Genomic DNA, 18,504 nt, shown 5'->3' with positions numbered 1-18,504 from the left:
TTTATTTTATTTTATTGTATTTTATTTTTTTTATTTATGTATGAAATTTATTGTCAAATTGGTTTCCATACAACACCCACTGCTCATCCCAAAAGGTGCCCTCCTCAATACCCATCACCCACCTCTCCTCCCTCCCACTCCCCATCAATCCTCAGTTTGTTCTCAGTTCTCAACAGTCTCTTATGTTTTGGCTCTCTCCCACTCTAACCTCTTTTTTTTTTTTTTTCCTTCCCCTCCCCCATGGGTTCCTGTTAAGTTTCTCAGAATCCACATAAGAGTGAAACCATATGGCATCTGTCTTTCTCTGTATGGCTTATTTCACTTAGCATCACACTCTCCAGTTCCATCCACGTTGCTACACAAGGCCATATTTCATTTTTACTCATTGCCACGTAGTATTACATTGTGTATATAAACCACAATTTCTTTATCCATTCATCAGTTGATGGACATTTAGGCTCTTTCCATAATTTGGCTATTGTTGAGAGTGCTGCTATGAACATTGGGGTACAAGTGCCCCTATGCATCAGTACTCCTGTGTCCCTTGGATAAATTCCTAGCAGTGCTATTGCTGGGTCATAGGGTAGGACTATTTTTAATTTTCTGAGGAACCTCCACACTGCTTTCCAGAGCGGCTGCACCAATTTGCATTCCCACCAACAGTGCAAGAGGGTTCCCGTTTCTCCACATCCTCTCCAGCATCTATAGTCTCCTGATTTGTTCATTTTGGCCACTCTGACTGGTGTGAGGTGATACCTGAGTGTGGTTTTGATTTGTATTTCCCTGATAAGGAGCGACGCTGAACATCTTTTCATGTGCCTGTTGGACATCCGGATGTCTTCTTTAGAGAAGTGTCTATTCATGTTTTCTGCCCATTTCTTCACTGGGTTATTTGCTTTTCGGGTGTGGAGTTTGGTGAGCTCTTTATAGATTTTGGAGACTAGCCCTCTGTCCGATATGTCATTTGCAAATATCTTTTCCCATTCCGTTGGTTGCCTTTTAGTTTTGTTGGTTGTTTCTTTTGCTGTGCAGAAGCTTTTTATCCTCATAAGGTCCCAGTAATTCACTTTTGCTTTTAATTCCCTTGCCTTTGGGGACGTGTCGAGTAAGAGATTGCTACGGCTGAGGTCAGAGAGGTCTTTTCCTGCTTTCTCCTCTAAGGTTTTGATGGTTTCCTGTCTCACATTCAGGTCCTTGATCCATTTTGAGTTTATTTTTGTGAATGGTGTGAGAAAGTGGTCTAGTTTCAACCTTCTGCATGTTGCTGTCCAGTTCTCCCAGCACCATTTGTTAAAGAGACTGTCTTTTTTCCATTGGATGTTCTTTTCTGCTTTGTCAAAGATTAGTTGGCCATACGTTTGTGGGTCTAGTTCTGGGGTTTCTATTCTATTCCATTGGTCTATGTGTCTGTTTTTGTGCCAATACCATGCTATCTTGATGATGACAGCTTTGTAGTAGAGGCTAAAGTCTGGGATTGTGATGCCTCCTGCTTTGGTCTTCTTTTTCAAAATTACTTTGGCTATTCGGGGCCTTTTGTGGTTCCATATGAATTTGAGGATTGCTTGTTCTAGTTTCGAGAAGAATGCTGGTGCAATTTTGATTGGGATTGCATTGAATGTGTAGATAGCTTTGGGTAGTATTGACATTTTGACAATATTTATTCTTCCAATCCATGAGCAGGGAATGTCTTTCCATTTCTTTAAATCTTCTTCAATTACCTTCATAAGCTTTCTATAGTTTTCAGCATACAGATCCTTTACATCTTTGGTTAGATTTATTCCTAGGTATTTTATGCTTCTTGGTGCAATTGTGAATGGGATCAGTTTCTTTATTTGTCTTTCTGTTGCTTCATTGTTAGTGTATAAGAATGCAACTGATTTCTGTACATTGATTTTGTATCCTGCAACTTTGCTGAATTCATGTATCAGTTCTAGCAGACTTTTGGTGGAGTCTATCGGATTTTCCATGTATAATATCATGTCATCTGCAAAAAGCGAAGGCTTGACTTCATCTTTGCCAATTTTGATGCCTTTGATTTCCTGTTGTTGTCTGATTGCTGATGCTAGAACTTCCAGCACTATGTTAAACAACAGCGGTGAGAGTGGGCATCCCTGTCGTGTTCCTGATCTCAGGGAAAAAGCTCTCAGCTTTTCCCCGTTGAGGATGATGTTAGCTGTGGGCTTTTCATAAATGGCTTTTATGATCTTTAAGTATGTTCCTTCTATCCCGACTTTCTCAAGGGTTTTTATTAAGAAAGGGTGCTGGATTTTGTCAAAGGCCTTTTCCGCATCGATTGACAGGATCATATGGTTCTTCTCTTTTTTTTTGTTAATGTGATGTATCACGTTGATTGATTTGCGAATGTTGAACCAGCCCTGCATCCCAGGAATGAATCCCACTTGATCATGGTGAATAATTCTTTTTATATGCCGTTGAATTCGATTTGCTAGTATCTTATTGAGAATTTTGGCATCCATATTCATCAGGGATATTGGCCTGTAGTTCTCTTTTTTTACTGGGTCTCTGTCTGGTTTAGGAATCAAAGTAATACTGGCTTCATAGAATGAGTCTGGAAGTTTTCCTTCCGTTTCTATTTCTTGGAATAGCTTGAGAAGGATAGGTATTATCTCTGCTTTAAACGTCTGGTAGAACTCCCCTGGGAAGACATCTGGTCCTGGACTCTTATTTGTTGGGAGATTTTTGATAACCGATTCAATTTCTTCGCTGGTGATGGCTCTGTTCAAGCTTTCTCTTTCCTCCTGATTGAGTTTTGGAAGAGTGTGGGTGTTCAGGAATTTGTCCATTTCTTCCAGGTTGTCCAATTTGTTGGCATATAATTTTTCATAGTATTCCCTGATAATTGTTTGTATCTCTGAGGGATTGGTTGTAATCATTCCATTTTCATTCATGATTTTATCTATTTGGGTCATCTCCCTTTTCTTTTTGAGAAGCCTGGCTAGAGGTTTGTCAATTTTGTTTATTTTTTCAAAAAACCAACTCTTGGTTTCGTTGATCTGCTCTACAGTTTTTTTAGATTCTATATTGTTTATTTCTGCTCTGATCTTTATTATTTCTCTTCTTCTGCTGGGTTTAGGCTGCCTTTGCTGTTCTGCTTCTATTTCCTTTAGGTGTGCTGTTAGATTTTGTATTTGGGCTTTTTCTTGTTTCTTGAGATAGGCCTGGATTGCAATGTATTTTCCTCTCAGGACTGCCTTCGCTGCGTCCCAAAGCGTTTGGATTGTTGTATTTTCATTTTCGTTTGTTTCCATATATTTTTTAATTTCTTCTCTAATTGCCTGGTTGACCCACTCATTCGTTAGTAGGGTGTTCTTTAACCTCCATGCTTTTGGAGGTTTTCCAGACTTTTTTCTGTGGTTGATTTCAAGCTTCATAGCATTGTGGTCTGAAAGTATGCATGGTATGATTTCAATTCTTGTAAACTTATGAAGGGCTGTTTTGTGACCCAGTATATGATCTATCTTGGAGAATGTTCCATGTGCACTCGAGAAGAAAGTATATTCTATTGCTTTGGGATGCAGAGTTCTAAATATATCTGTCAAGTCCATCTGATCCAATGTCTCATCAGGGCCCTTGTTTCTTTATTGACCGTGTGTCTAGATGATCTATCCATTTCTGTAAGTGGGGTGTTAAAGTCCCCTGCAATTACCACATTCTTCTCAATAAGGTTGCTTATGTTCATGAGTAATTGTTTTATATATTTGGGCGCTCCGGTATTCGGCGCATAGACATTTATAATTGTTAGCTCTTCCTGATGGGTAGACCCTGTCACTATTATATAATGTCCTTCTTCGTCTCTTGTTACAGCCTTTAATTTAAAGTCTAGTTTGTCTGATATAAGTATGGCTACTCCAGCTTTCTTTTGGCTTCCAGTAGCATGATAAATAGTTCTCCATCCCCTCACTCTCAATCTAAAGGTGTCCTCAGGTCTAAAATGAGTCTCTTGTAGACAGCAAATAGATGGGTCTTGTTTTTTTTATCCATTCTGATACCCTATATCTTTTGGTTGGCGCATTTAATCCATTTACATTCAGTGTTATTATAGAAAGATGTGAGTTTAGAGTCATTGTGATGTCTGTATGTTTTATGCTTGTAGTGATGTCTCTGGTACTTTGTCTCACAGGGTCCCCCTTAGGATCTCTTGTAGGGCTGGTTGAGTGGTGACAAATTCCTTCAGTTTTTGTTTGTTTGGGAAGACCTTTATCTCTCCTTCTATTCTAAATGACAGACTTGCTGGATAAAGGATTCTCGGCTGCATATTTTTTCTGTCTAGCACACTGAAAATCTCGTGCCAATTCTTTCTGTCCTGCCAAGTTTCAAAAGAGAGATCAGTCACGAGTCTTATAGGTCTCCCTTTATATGTGAGGGCACGTTTACCCCTTGCTGCTTTCAGAATTTTCTCTTTATCCTTGTATTTTGCCAGTTTCACTATGATATGTCGTGCAGAAGATCGATTCAAGTTCCGTCTGAAGGGAGTTCTCTGTGCCTCTTGGATTTCAATGCCTTTTTCCTTCCCCACTTCAGGGAAGTTCTCAGTTATTATTTCTTCAAGTACCCCTTCAGCACCTTTCCCTCTCTCTTCCTCCTCTGGGATACTAATTATGCGTATATTATTTCTTTTTAGTGTATCACTTAGATCTCTAATTTTCCCCTCATACTCCTGGATTTTCTTATCTCTCTTTTTCTCAGCTTCATCTTTTTCCATAACTTTATCTCCTAGTTCACCTATTCTCTCCTCTGCCTCTTCAATCCGAGCCGTGGTGGTTTCCATTTTGTTATACATTTCGTTGAAAGCGTTTTTCAGCTCCTCGTGACTGTTCCTTAGTCCCTTGATCTCTGTAGCAAGAGATTCTCTGCTGTCAGCTATACTGTTTTCAAGCCCAGTGATTAATTTTATGACTATTATTCTAAATTCACTTTCTGTTATATTATTTAAATCCTTTTTGATCAGCTCATTAGCTGTTGTTATTTCCTGGAGATTCTTCTGAGGGGAATTCTTCCGCTTGGTCATTTTGGATAGTCCCTGGCGTGGTGAGGACCTGCAGGGCACTTCCCCTGTGTTGTGGTGTATAACTGGAGTTGGTGGGCGGAGCCGCAGTCAGACTTGATGTCTGCCCCCAGCCCACCGCTGGGGCCACAGTCAGACTGGTGCGTGCCTTCTCTTCCCCTCTCCTAGGGGCGGGATTCACTGTGGGGTGGGGTGGCCTGTCTGGGCTACTTGCACACTGCCAGGCTTGTGATGCTGGTGATCTGGCGTCTTAGCTGGGGTGGGTAGGCAATGTGCACGGGGGCAGGAGGGGCAGGCTTAGCTTACTTCTCCTTAGGTGATCCACTTCAGGAGGGGCCCTGTGGCAGCAGGAGGGAGTCAGATCCGCTGCCGGAGGTTTGGCTCCGCAGAAGCGCAGACTTGGGTGTTTGAGTGGAGGGAGCAAGTTCCGTGGCAGGAACTGGTTCTCTTTGGGATTTTGGCTGGGGGATGGGCGGGGGAGATGGCGCTGGTGAGCGCCTTTGTTCCCCACCAAACTGAGCTCTGTCGTCAGGGGGCTCAGCAGCTCTCCTTCCCTTTGTCCTCCAGCCTTCCCGCTTTCTGAGCAGAGCTGTTAACTTATGACCTCCCAGCTGCTAAGTCGGGCTTGCTGTCGGAACACAGTCCGTCAGGCCCCTCTGCTTTTTGCAAGCCAGACTGCTTGGCCGGCGAGCCACCCCTCCGCCCCGGCTCCCTCCTGCCAGTCCATGGAGCGCGCACCGCCTCGCTGCCCTTCCTACCCTCTTCCGTGGGCCGCTCGTCTGCGCTTGGCGCCGGCGACTCTGTTCTGCTAATCCTCTGGCGGTTTTCTGGGTTATTTAGGCAGGTGTAGGTGGAATTTAAGTGATCAGCAGGACGCGTGTTGAGCCCAGCTTCCTCCTACACCGCCATCTTAAAGAGCCTTTCCCGAAAATTATTTTAGATTAAATAATTGCCTCTTAGATAATGACCTAGTACTGAAAATCAAGTTTCTCTTAGATTTGTTGTCTGGTGTATGATTTTAAATCATCTAATTAGTGAGATCTCTGAACTATTGGTTCTGAACCAAATGAAAACAGATAAAGGAGTTCAGAATGGTAGATTAGACACAGGGATGCACACAATATATCTTCTCATGAAGGAGCATAGGCATTCTTCTGGCCTTTGCCCTGCAGGCCACAGGATTTGGAAAGTCAAGTCTGGGCTGTATTTCAGCCCTTAGTAGCCCTAGATAAGACACTTGGTGTAGGGCAAAATGGCACAAATGTGACTGCCCTGTTTTGTCATAAGGCCAACGTGGGCCTTCTAGTACTCCCTACCTCTTGGTAAATAAACTTCTAGTACTATGACTGTCACAAATAGAGCAGTTAGGAAAATGCAAGCTCTCCTAGCAGTATGGAGAAGCCAGCACCATTGAGAGCAAGAGTGAAAATAAAAACAAATGCTGTTTTAGGAAGGTAGATCCTAGTAAATGAAATGGAAGAAGAGTCTGAACTCCAGAGGCCAATGTATTTCTGGTTTGCTACAGTTAGTAGAATTTCTCCAATTTGAGGAGGAGCAAGTTAGGGATGTGGAGAAAAATTAATGCAGGTAATGATCTTTCAATATTGTTCCTTAAAGGGAAGTGTAATTAACTATTCCTCAGTGAAAACAAACAAACAAACAAACAAAAAACCCAAAAAACAAAAAACACAAAACACTTTACCAGGAATAAGAACTTGTAAATATGGAGAGTGATGTGATTTGCCTTAAAAAAAGGTCACAGTTTCAGGTGAACAACATGTCTTTTAGTTAAATAAATTTTAATATCATCACTACTACAATTAATTTAAAATAAACTATCTGAAGTAAAGGATAAAGTGCCAGGATACCGTAAATGACTCTTTAGGTTAATCTTTATTGACAAAATAATTTTACAGAAAGGATAGTGACCTTTCATTGATATACATGGTAGTTAATAAATCATTTCTAAGAATTCATCTCAAACTGCAAGCCCATCATTCTGGCATAAATTCAATAAAATAATTTTCTTGTGCATAAATGCTGTTTTGTGTTTTGTGCTAGTCCTAGGCTATGCAAAGATATGATTTATAGCTTATGTCTTCAAAGATCTTATATTCAAAGACCAGGAGACTGACAAGTTGATAATTACCAGAGGATGTCTCAAGTGTTTTAATGGAAATAACTCAGCATAAGGGAAAGTATTCAAGAACTTAAGCTGAACATTCAAGAGAGACTTGGTAGTTCAGGTAGGTTTCTAGAGGAGATAATAGCTATGGTGAACTGTGAAATCTAAGTAGAAATTAGCCAGGAAAAATAAGAAGGGTTAGAAAAATAGCCATCATGGAGATATGCACATTAAGATAGGAAGGAACCTAGTAATATGGGAACATAAAATATTTCAGAATCTCTCAAGGTAAAGTGAGGAAGAGGCAGTGATGACGGATAAAGCTTGAGAGAGTGGAGTCAGAAGATAAAAATATAATAATTTTCTATTTTTCCCATAATAAATTGTCAGAAATTAAGCAGCATAAACAACACACAAAGTCATTATCTCACAGGTCTACCAGTGAGAAGTTTGGGTTGACTTGACTGGTTTCTCTGTTCTGGGTTTTAGTAGCCCCATACCAAGGTGTTGACCTTCTGAGTGCTCATCAAGAGGCCATGGGAAGAATCTGCTTCCAAGCTCATTCTGGTTGGCAGAATCCAATTTGTCATGGTTCTAAGACTGGGGTACCATTTCTTTGCTATCTGTCACACTTCGCTCCTCTATACTGCCTACATTCCTTCTCAGATTTCCCATATCTCCCCCATCAACAATGGAGGGTTCAGCTTCCTCAAACTTTGACTCTCTCCAATTTCCCTTTATACCCCTCCCTTTCTATGAGCGACTCATCTGTGTCTCTCTTCTGCCTTTTCTTCTTCTTTTAAAAGTTCATGTGATTAGATTGGGACCACCATGATAATCCAGGATAATCTCCCTATTTTAAGGTCAGCTGAATGGTAATTTAGGCTCTTCATAGCAGTGCATAGATTAGTGTTTGACTGAATAGCCAGAGGATGATCTTGGGGAAATATATTTACAATTCTAACTAGCACAGAAAGTCAGGGGTTTTTTTTTTTTCATGTAAAATTAAATATATCGTCTTTATCTTAGAGGAAAATAATTCTGAGAAATAATTCAGCACGTGGAAGAAACAGAATCAACCCCACATTTGAGAAGATCTCTTTGACAGCAGTGTACAGTTTGAAATATTAGGGGGCAGTGATTGGATGGCTTCAGAAAGACCAGTTGGAATGCTTATTTAGTAATTAAGTTTAGAGGAAAGTGAGCAGGATCATAAGAAAGTGAGTAAGAATATATCAAAGGGGATACATTTTAATTGCACTAAGAAAGTAAAAACTGCTGTACTTTGTTCCTTACTGGACATAAGAGAATAGATGCAAGAATAACTCTCAGTTTTGGTTTAAGTAACTAGATCAATAAGATGAACATTAACCATGTGCGAATAATATCCAGAGGAACAGAATTCAGTAGAAATTAAATACTGTATTCAGGTTTAGAGAAAACTGATTCGTTCTTGTTTAGAAATACTGATTTTCATAGGACACCTGGGTGGCTCAGCCAGTTAAGCACTGACTTTGGCTTAGGTCATGATCTCACGGCTTGTGGGTTTGAGCCCTGCATCGGGCTCTGCGCTGACAGGTCAGAGCCTGAAGCCTGCTTCAGACTCTGTGTCTCCCTCTCTCTCTGCCCCTACCCCACTTGCACTCTCTCTCTCAAAAATAAATAAACATTAAACAATTAGAAATATTGATTTTCATATGCCTACAGGATTAGACAACTTCTAATCAGTTTCCAGATACACAAGATTGAAAATAAAAAGTGGATCGAATTGACTACAAAGATTTGTGAGTAATCAATAATTGGCACTTCAGAAAATATACATCCACTGAGAATAGGAATCAAAATTATAGGGGTGCCTGGCTGACTCAATTGGTAGAGCATATGACTTTTCATCTTAGAGTTTGAGTTCAAGCCCCATGGGTATAGAGATTACTTAAAAATAAAATAAAATCTATAAAAAAGAAACAAAGATCATAATTTTCTGAAACATTAGAATAGAGAGAAAATAAATAAAAGAAAAGAGTGGACATAGTGGAGGATGAGAAATGAAAAATAGGAGAGTAGTTTATAAAGTATAGTTTTGGAATAGTATGCAGACATTAAAATTATTACCTATTTTATAAATGATAAAACAATTGACATACAAAATCATCAAGAGATAATTTAGTTAAAAAACAAAATTTGCTGCAGAGGGCATATATTTATCTATTCATGTTAATAAGGGATTATCCCCGCATGCACACATAGATATTCTCAAAATACTTAACTCTGTAGAGTGGGAAAGGAGGCACTTTTCATTATTTTTGTGTCCATTGAAAACAAAAACACAACTATTTGCATTATTTGAAAATGTTGTAAAACAAGAAGGGATATATGCACGTCCATCTGATGTTATGAAATTATCTATTGAAGTGCTTATGTATTAAAAGGATATTTCATGACATGAGATAAATTCATGATCTATACTAATAAAATGTGTATGAACAACATTATCTAGAGTATAGTGTGAACTTTGTGACATGTAATATGCACAATACAGACAAAAATGTTTTTTAAATTATTTTCTTTATTTTTATTTTTAAAATATATTTTTTTTAAATAGGGAAAATCACGAATCCTAAAAGTGAGACAAAATATATACAATAGATGGTAATACATGAAAAGAGAATGAAATCGATGGTGTAACGTGCCTGAGAAAATGAGAGGAGATGAGATTGAAACAACAACTGCAGTTATTGCTGTCTATAGCAATAACATTCCCTCTACCAAAATGGGAAGGAAGGGTATAAGGATGATTGATGAGCTGATAAATTTGGAGGTAGAAGCCCTGGGAGCCATTATGTTCTCTATTAGGTAGGACTTAAGGTATTTAGCTGAGTGTGATATGGACAGTGGCCAGGGAAAGGGCTTTAAGGAATGCATAGTGATGTTTCGAAATAGCTATTGTATGGAGAGGATGGTGATTAGGAAAAAAGTACTAATTGTCTGCTCAGAGTTTTATAAAGTTTCAAGAACCATGATAGTGTTATAGTGATTAAGGCCATTTGAAAATGCTGCAAGAATAGACAAAACAGTGGCATATAATAGAAAGTCCAGAAACAGACCCATACACATAAATACCTTACATGAAAGGAGTGGCATTGTACAGTGAGTAAATTGGGCTTTTTGATAAATAATATTGGGACAAGTAGTTATCCATAGTTTAAAAAATGAAAATGAATCAATTCTAAGGATATAAAAAAATTTACATTTGAGAGAAAAGCTGTAAATAATTTAGATGTTATTATGGAATAATATCTTCCTAACGTTAGGATAGACAATTATTTATTTTAATTTAAATAGAATTAATAGAAAATAAACTCCATAGACTTTAAGTGTTCAATATGTTCTGATCATCATATATACCTGTGTAATTGTTACAATCAAAGTATAGAATATTTTCATCATTGCAGAAAGTTCTCTTGGGCTCACCAATTCCCAGTACCTACACTGATTAGCAGCCACTTTCTGGTGTAAATAATTATAGATTAGTTTAGGCTTTTCTTGAGTTTAACATAAGTGGAATCATAAATTATATAATTATATGCATCCAGCTTATCTTGTAGCAGCTATTTATTCTTTTTTATTGTTGGGTAATATTCCATCATAAAACATACCATGATTTAGCAATCCATTCTCCTTCTACAATCCAACTTCTTCTACAATTCTTTTGTGAACAAATATTTTTATTTCTCTTGGGTAAAACTAGGAATAAATTGAAGGGTCATTGCGCATCAGATTAATATCCTCTTATGAGATGTATAAAATCTGTGCTTATCTTTTTCTTATGAATTTAAGAATTCATTAAGGGGTTTTTTTATATAATCTGACACTAGATTTTTGAAAGATACATGTATTGCAAGTATGAGACATTCCTTTGCATTTTCTCATCTGTGTTATTTATTTCATGTCTATATAATGGTTATTGTAAAATATCTGTCCGATAATTTCTAAATTTGGCCCATCTCTAAATGTCCTGCTATTGACTCTTCTCTGAACTGTGGTGTATGTTTTCTTGTTTTCTTTTAGGTGTTTTGTAATCTTTGATTATATAATGGACATTTATTATAAAAATATCAGTAGAAAACAGTGTGAATAATATTTACCTCCACAAAAGAGTATACATTTTTTTCTCTTAGGTCAGTATAGTGGGAGCTGAATCCCAAGGATCTGTAGATAAACTAAATATGGAAGTTGCTTATGCTTTAGTTTTATTTAGCTCATCACTGGATTAAATTTTTTGAACATGGAATCTACTTTCCTGTGACTAGTTCCTGGTATTGGAGCACTTCTCTAATCCCAGTGTTCTGTTTTATAACTTAACTTCTGGAACTATTACTGATCTCTCCTTCTATGAATATTGGTTACTAAGTTTTGAGGATGTTATGGGGTTTTTTCTGCTCCTGAGTTGCAATCTCCATTGTCTGTGCATTGAAATACTTTGTTCAGCTCTGTTGTATCTACTCAACCTTTGCAAGCCAGCTGTCCTATACTTTATCAAGACCATGAATGTCTCATATGTTTTCCTTCACAACCTTCCCACCCTGCAGGTTTTGAAGGACTTGTGAGAAATCTTAGTTGGCTCAGGAGATAGATTGCTTTAGTTTTTACTTTTTGTCCACACCACTTGAGATAAAGTTGGTGACTTGGCACAGAATTACTCTGTGTGTGGGATCTCTCCACATTTTCTGAGGTTTGGTTTATTTAGGGTTCATGGTGTATTCACTTTTTTTAAAACGGGTTTCCAAATTCTGATGTTTAATGTATCTAGTTTATTATTTATTTTTCAAAATTATATTTGTTGCATTTGTCTTTTTATTATTCTTTGAACTATACATGTACAGGTTAAATTCTATATGAAATAAATATTTCATATTATAAAATGGATAAAGGAATTTATAACTAAGGCAATTGTTAACTAGATATTCATTAGCTGCACAAATATTAAATAATTACAATGTTCAGAGGCAATCCTACTCCAAAAAAAAAAAAATAGGAATCCAGTGTTTTTACAGTTGTAGACTTAGTAAAACATATCAAGTCCTTTCAAGTACTCTGCCATTACATTCTTACATTCTATTTCTTCATAACTTGAACCAACCGACATCTATCTGAGGATCCATCAATAATGCACTATATAAAATCAAGTAATTTACTTAGATAAAAGGCCTATAAGAAGTTTTAAACCAAAGAATATAAATTCGCCATCAAGAAATTTTCAGTAGTAATTAGTTATAAATTTAAAACATTTTTTTAAAGTTGTACTTTCTCACTTGTACTCCGAAAACTGTAAAACACTGATGAAAGACACTGAAAACCACACACAAAAAATGGCAACATTCCATGTTTATGGATTTCAAGAACAAATATTGTTAAAATGTCTATACTATCCAAAGCAATCAACACATTTAATGCAATCATGATGGAAATACTGGCATCATTTTTCACAGAACTGGAAAAAGCAATTCTTTATTTTTATTTTTTTTAAATATTTATTTTTGGGGAGAGAGAGAGACAGAGCATGAGCAGGGGAGGGACAGAGAGAGAGGGAGACACAGAATCTGAAGCAGGCTCCAGGCTCTGAACTGTCAACAGAGAGCCTGACGCAGGGCTCAAACTCACGGACCACAAGGTCATGACCTGATCTGAAGTCAGACGCTTAACCATCTGAGCCACCCAGGAGCCTCAGAAAAAAAAAAAAAAAAAAAAAATTCTAAGCTGTTTATGAAACCACAAAGCATTCCTAATAGACAAAGCTATCTTGAAAAAGAAAAACAAAGCTGGAGACACCACCAATTCTGAACTTCAAGTTGTATTACAAAGCTGTAGTGATCAAAACAGTATGGTACTGGCACAAAAATAAACACACAGATTAATACAACAAAATAGAAAACCCAGAAATAAACCCACAGCTACATGTTCAATTAATCTTTGACAAAGAAGGAAAAACATACAATGGAAAAGGACAGTCTCTTCAACAAATGGTGTTGGGAAAGTGGAGAGTGACATGAAAAAGAATTAAACTACCATTTTATTACACCATACACGCATATATCAAAATGAATTAAAGATCTAAATGTGAGACCTCAAACATCAAAATCCTAGGGGAGAACACAGGCAGTAATTTCTTTGACATTGGTTTTAGCAACTTCTTTCTATATAGGTCACTTCAGGCAAGTGAAACAAAAGCAAAAATAAACTATTGGGACCATATCAAAATAAAAAAGCTTCTGCAAGGTGAAGGAAATAATCAACAAATCTCAAAGGCAACCTGAAGAATGGAAGAAGATATTTGCAAATGACATATCTGATAAAGGGTTAGTATACAAAATATATAAAGAACCTACCCAACTCAACATGCAAAACACAAATAATCCAATTTAAAAATGGGCAGAAGACATGAATAGACATTTCTTCAAAGACATCCAGATACTAACAGACACATTAAAAAGATGTCTATCATCACTAACCATCAAGGAAATGCAAATCAAAACTACAATACGATATCACTTCACACTTGTCAGAATGGCCAAAATCAACAACACAGAAACAACAGGTATTGGTAAGGATGTGGAGAAAAGGGGACCCTCTTGTACTTGTTAGGAATGCAGACTGGTGAAGCCACTGTAGAAAACAGCATGGAGCTTCCTCAATAAGTTAATATAACTACCCTACCATCCAGCAATTGTATAAGAATACAAAAATACTAACTCAAAGGGATACATGCCCCCCCAATGTTTATATCAGCATTATCTACAATAGCCAAATTATGGAAAGGGCCCAAATGTCCACTGACTGATGAATGGATAAAGAAAAGGTGGTATACATATAGATAATGGAATATTATTCACCCATAAAAAACAAAATTTTGCTTTTTGCAAAGGCATGGTTGAAGCCAGAGGGTATAATCCTAAGTGAAACAAGTCAGTAAGTCAGTGAGAGAAAAACAAATACCATATGATTTCACTTCTATGTGGAATTTAAGAACAAAACACAAGAGCAAGGGAAAAAAATAAACAAAACAAAACAAAACAAAACAAGAAACCAAGAAACAGACTTTTAACTTAAGAGAACAAACTGACAGTTACCAGATGTGGCAGGATGGGTTAAATAGGTGATAAGCACCAGGTGATTTATGGAAGTGTTGAATCACTATATTGTACACCTGAAACTAACATAACACTGTATATTAACTAACTGGAATTAAACTAAAAACTTGAGAAATAGTTTGTGTTTCTCCTTTTCTTAAGATCCAGGATTCTGTTAAATGCTACTGATATTCCATCACTTTGGATCATTCTTTTTGCCAAATTTTCTCTCATAAATACAGGAATTTACACTGACTCCATTGTAGTTGTTGAGATTCTTCATACACAAAATACATTTATTAATGCTAAGTTCCTTCTTGTTTTACTTCTCATAATCAACTACTACTAGATTCCTTATTCTACTTTGTTACCAGCTTTGGGTGCTTAATGTTAACTGCTTGACTAACCACACCCAAGTTGTGTTGTACTTTCTTTTTAGAATGTGAAGAATGGTTATACTTTCCATGTCATGCTATTAAAGTCTTCTCATGATACAGAGTTAGTCAAAGTTTAAGTCCTTATTTCTGTCACCAATATTCTTAGAGGTAAATATCCTTGCCTTTTACTCATTTCCTAGTAATGAATCTTATTATATTTAGTTTTGTTGCCAGTGATTTGGTAGGTTTCTCTTCAATAATTTAAAAATTTCTATCCTAAGTGGTTGTTTATAGGAAGAAATTTTATTTTTATTTTTAGGGGCTTATACCATTTCATTTATCCCTGGAAATATAAATATACCACTGAAAATGCAAGACAAGCTTGTCTACCTTGTCTAGGTGCCATACTAATGAGTAAAGTTGATTTTCTATGTATGGAAGGATGAATAGATTCTGCTGGCTTTCAAAAGGAGCATATCTATCAACCAAAACAATATAAATTCTATGTATTTCTACCTTATGTGTAACATGGCAGGAAAAGGGAAAATAATATCCATTGAGGGATATTCACATTACTCCCATGTGAAAGTCATTAGTAAAAGTCTCTTGAGAGTCATCTCCTTCTGTCCTTGCAAAAAATAGTGTGTGCATTTTACAGTGATTTACTACATGCAAAGGTAAAACATACATAATATTAAGCAAATTCTATTTAAATTATATAATAATTTGGCTAGAAATAGAGTGGCTAATAATTTGCAATGTTTCTTGGCCCGGTTTCAACAAGCAGACTTGGAGCCACAGTTGTCAATGTGATGCTTATCAAAGGCAATGCAGCTCAAAACTTTCTGGAAGATCAAAAATAGTCGACATTAAAATTTAATATGCTATCCTCCATATTTGCATTATAAGTCTGAATTCTCCTTTTCTCACATATGAGCTGGTCATTTTAATACTACCTTATAAAAGAAGATGAGATGTTTCCACTTTTTGTCACATCATTTACATTTACCACTTCAAAGGCTGGCAAAAGCCAGGATCTAGCCAGTTAGAATCATCTCAAATCTCTCCTTCCTCAGTGTTTCCAGAAAGAATCAACACCCTATCATTCTTTTAACATTCTTTAAAAGAAATAATAATGCTGGTTTATGCTGCCAATACAAGTAATGTATCATTGAATACTGACAATATTTTTCTAGACCATACTACTCAATTTCAAGATATTCATTAAAAACCGAAAGTTGGAAACCAGATATCTAGATTTAGATGCTATTGTTTAATCTGCTTAGTTTGATGACATATAAAATCTGTCTGGAGATTAAGCCATTAGAATTAATGCAAAAGGTGTTGATAACTCTTTAAGATGAATAAAGGGCCTTTAGAAGATGGAGGAAACTTTTCAACTGAAAAATGTTATTATAAAAAGTCAAAAATTTTGCCCCTGAATGTAATATGTGACAATTTGTATTTATATCTGATTTTATGTATCTTTTTTAAAACTTGGATCCACAGCTGTGTAAGTATATAGATGTATAATCCAAATAGTAATACAACCTGCCCACATGAGGCCTGATTAGGCTATTCAGACTAGTTTACACAAAAACGATGTAAAGGAAATTTATGTGTACAAATGACACTTGACTAAATGATTAGTTCTCTGGAAGGTCCATCATGGAAAGGACATGTACATCTTCAACAGTTACTGCTATTTTAAAAATCAAATGTGATAAGCTAAATGAAAAACTTCTTTTAAATATTGTGATTTTTAAAAATATTCTTGATGTCTACTAATTAATCCACTGTTTCTTCTATTCAAAAATGACTTAGATTTCCAAGATATATTGGTAGTATTTTGCTTCATTTTTAGCACTCCCTAGAAACTATCCCTAACATAATGTTTCCAATTGTTTACATAATTGAAGCCCTCTCATAAGTGGCTCTGTTTAAATATCTCCAAATTGTGCTAGATTGTACACTTAATTTAGTTGCCAAAGTGTGATCTTTGGAAAACCATAACTCTATAATTGATAATAATTACTACAGTAAACACTCAAACTGCAAGCTATACAGGTTTTAAAACACATATGCACCTTGATAAAAACCCTCAAGGAAGTAGGGATAGAAGGATAATACCTCGAGATCCTAAAAGCCATATATGAACGACCCAACGCTAATATCATCCTCAATGGGGAAAAACTGAGAGCTTTCCCCCTAAGGTCAGGAATGAGACAGGGATGTTCACTCTCACCACTGTTATTCAACATAGTATTGGAAGTCTTAGCCTCTGCAATCAGACAACACAAAGAAATAAAAGGCATCCAAATCAGCCAGGAGATCAAACTTTCACTCTTCGCAGATGACATGATACTTTATAGGGAAAACCCAAAAGATTCCACCAAAAATTGCTAGAGTTGATTCATGAAGTCAGCAAAGTTGCAGGGTATAAAATGAACGCACAGAAATCGGTTGCATTCCTATACGCCAACACCGAAGTGACAGAAAGAGAAATCAAGGAATCGATCCCATTTACAGTTGCAATGAAAACCATAAAATACCTAGGAATAAATCTAACCAAAGAGGTGAAAAATCTATATGCTGGAAACTATAGAAAGTTTATGAAAGAAATTGAAGAAGACACAAAAAAATGGAAAAAGATTCTATGCTCCTGGAAAGGAAGAACAAATATTGTTAAAATGTCGATACTACCCAAAGCAATCTACATATTCAATGCAATCCCTAACAAAATAACACCAGCATTCTTCACAGAGCTAGAAAAAAAATCCTAAAATTTGTATGGAACCAGAAAAGACCCTGAATAGCCAAAGCAATCTTGAAAAAGAAAACCAAAGTAGGAGGCATCAAAATCCCAGACTTCAAGCTGTACTACAAAGCTGTAACCATCATGACAGCATGGTACTGGCACAAGAACAGACACTCAGATCAATGGAACAGAATAGAGAGCCTGGAAATGGACCCACAAACGTATGGCCAACTAATCTTTGAAAAAGCAGAAAAAAATATCCAATGGAATAAAGACAGTCTCTTCAGCAAGTGGTGCTGGGAAAACTGGACAGTGACATGCAGAAGAATGAACCTGGACCACTTTTTACACCATACACAAAAATAAACTCAAAATGGATGAAAGACCTCAATGTAAGACAGGAAGCCATCAAAATCCTTGAGAAACAGGGAAAAACCTCTTTGATCTTGCCCGCAGCAACTTCTTACTCAACACATCTCTGGAGGCAAGGGAAACAAAAGCAAAAATGAACTACTGGGACCTAATCAAAATGAAAAGCTTCTGCACAGCAAAGGAAACAATCATCAAAACTAAAAGGCAACAGACAGAATGGGAGAAAATATTTGCAAACAACATATCAGATAAAGGGTTAGTATCCAAAATCTATAAAGAACTTATCAAACGCAACACCCAAAAAACAAAGAATCTAGTGAAGAAATGGGCAAAAGACATGAATAGACGCTTCCCTAAAGAAGACATACAGATGGCCACCTGACACATGAAAAAATGTTCAACATCACACATCATCAGGTAAATACAAATCAAAACCACAATGAGATATCACTTCACACCTGTCAGAATGGCTAACATTAACAACTCAGGCAACAATAGATGTTGGCAAGGATGTGGAGAAAGAGGATCTCTTTTGCATTGTTGGTGGGAATGCAAGCTGGTGCAGCCACTCTGGAAAACAGTATGGAGGTTTCTCAAAAAACTAAAAATAGAACTACCCTATGACTCGTTAATTGCACTACTAGGCATTTATTCAGGGGATACAGGGGTGCTGTTTCGAAGACACATGCACCCCCATGTTTATAGCAGCACTATCAACA

This window comes from Herpailurus yagouaroundi, unplaced genomic scaffold (genome assembly GCF_014898765.1).
Source record: "Herpailurus yagouaroundi ecotype Mexico unplaced genomic scaffold, PumYag 141, whole genome shotgun sequence".
In the NCBI taxonomy this organism is placed as follows: Eukaryota; Metazoa; Chordata; class Mammalia; order Carnivora; family Felidae; genus Herpailurus; species Herpailurus yagouaroundi.
Note: the sequence above shows the minus strand (reverse complement) of the source record.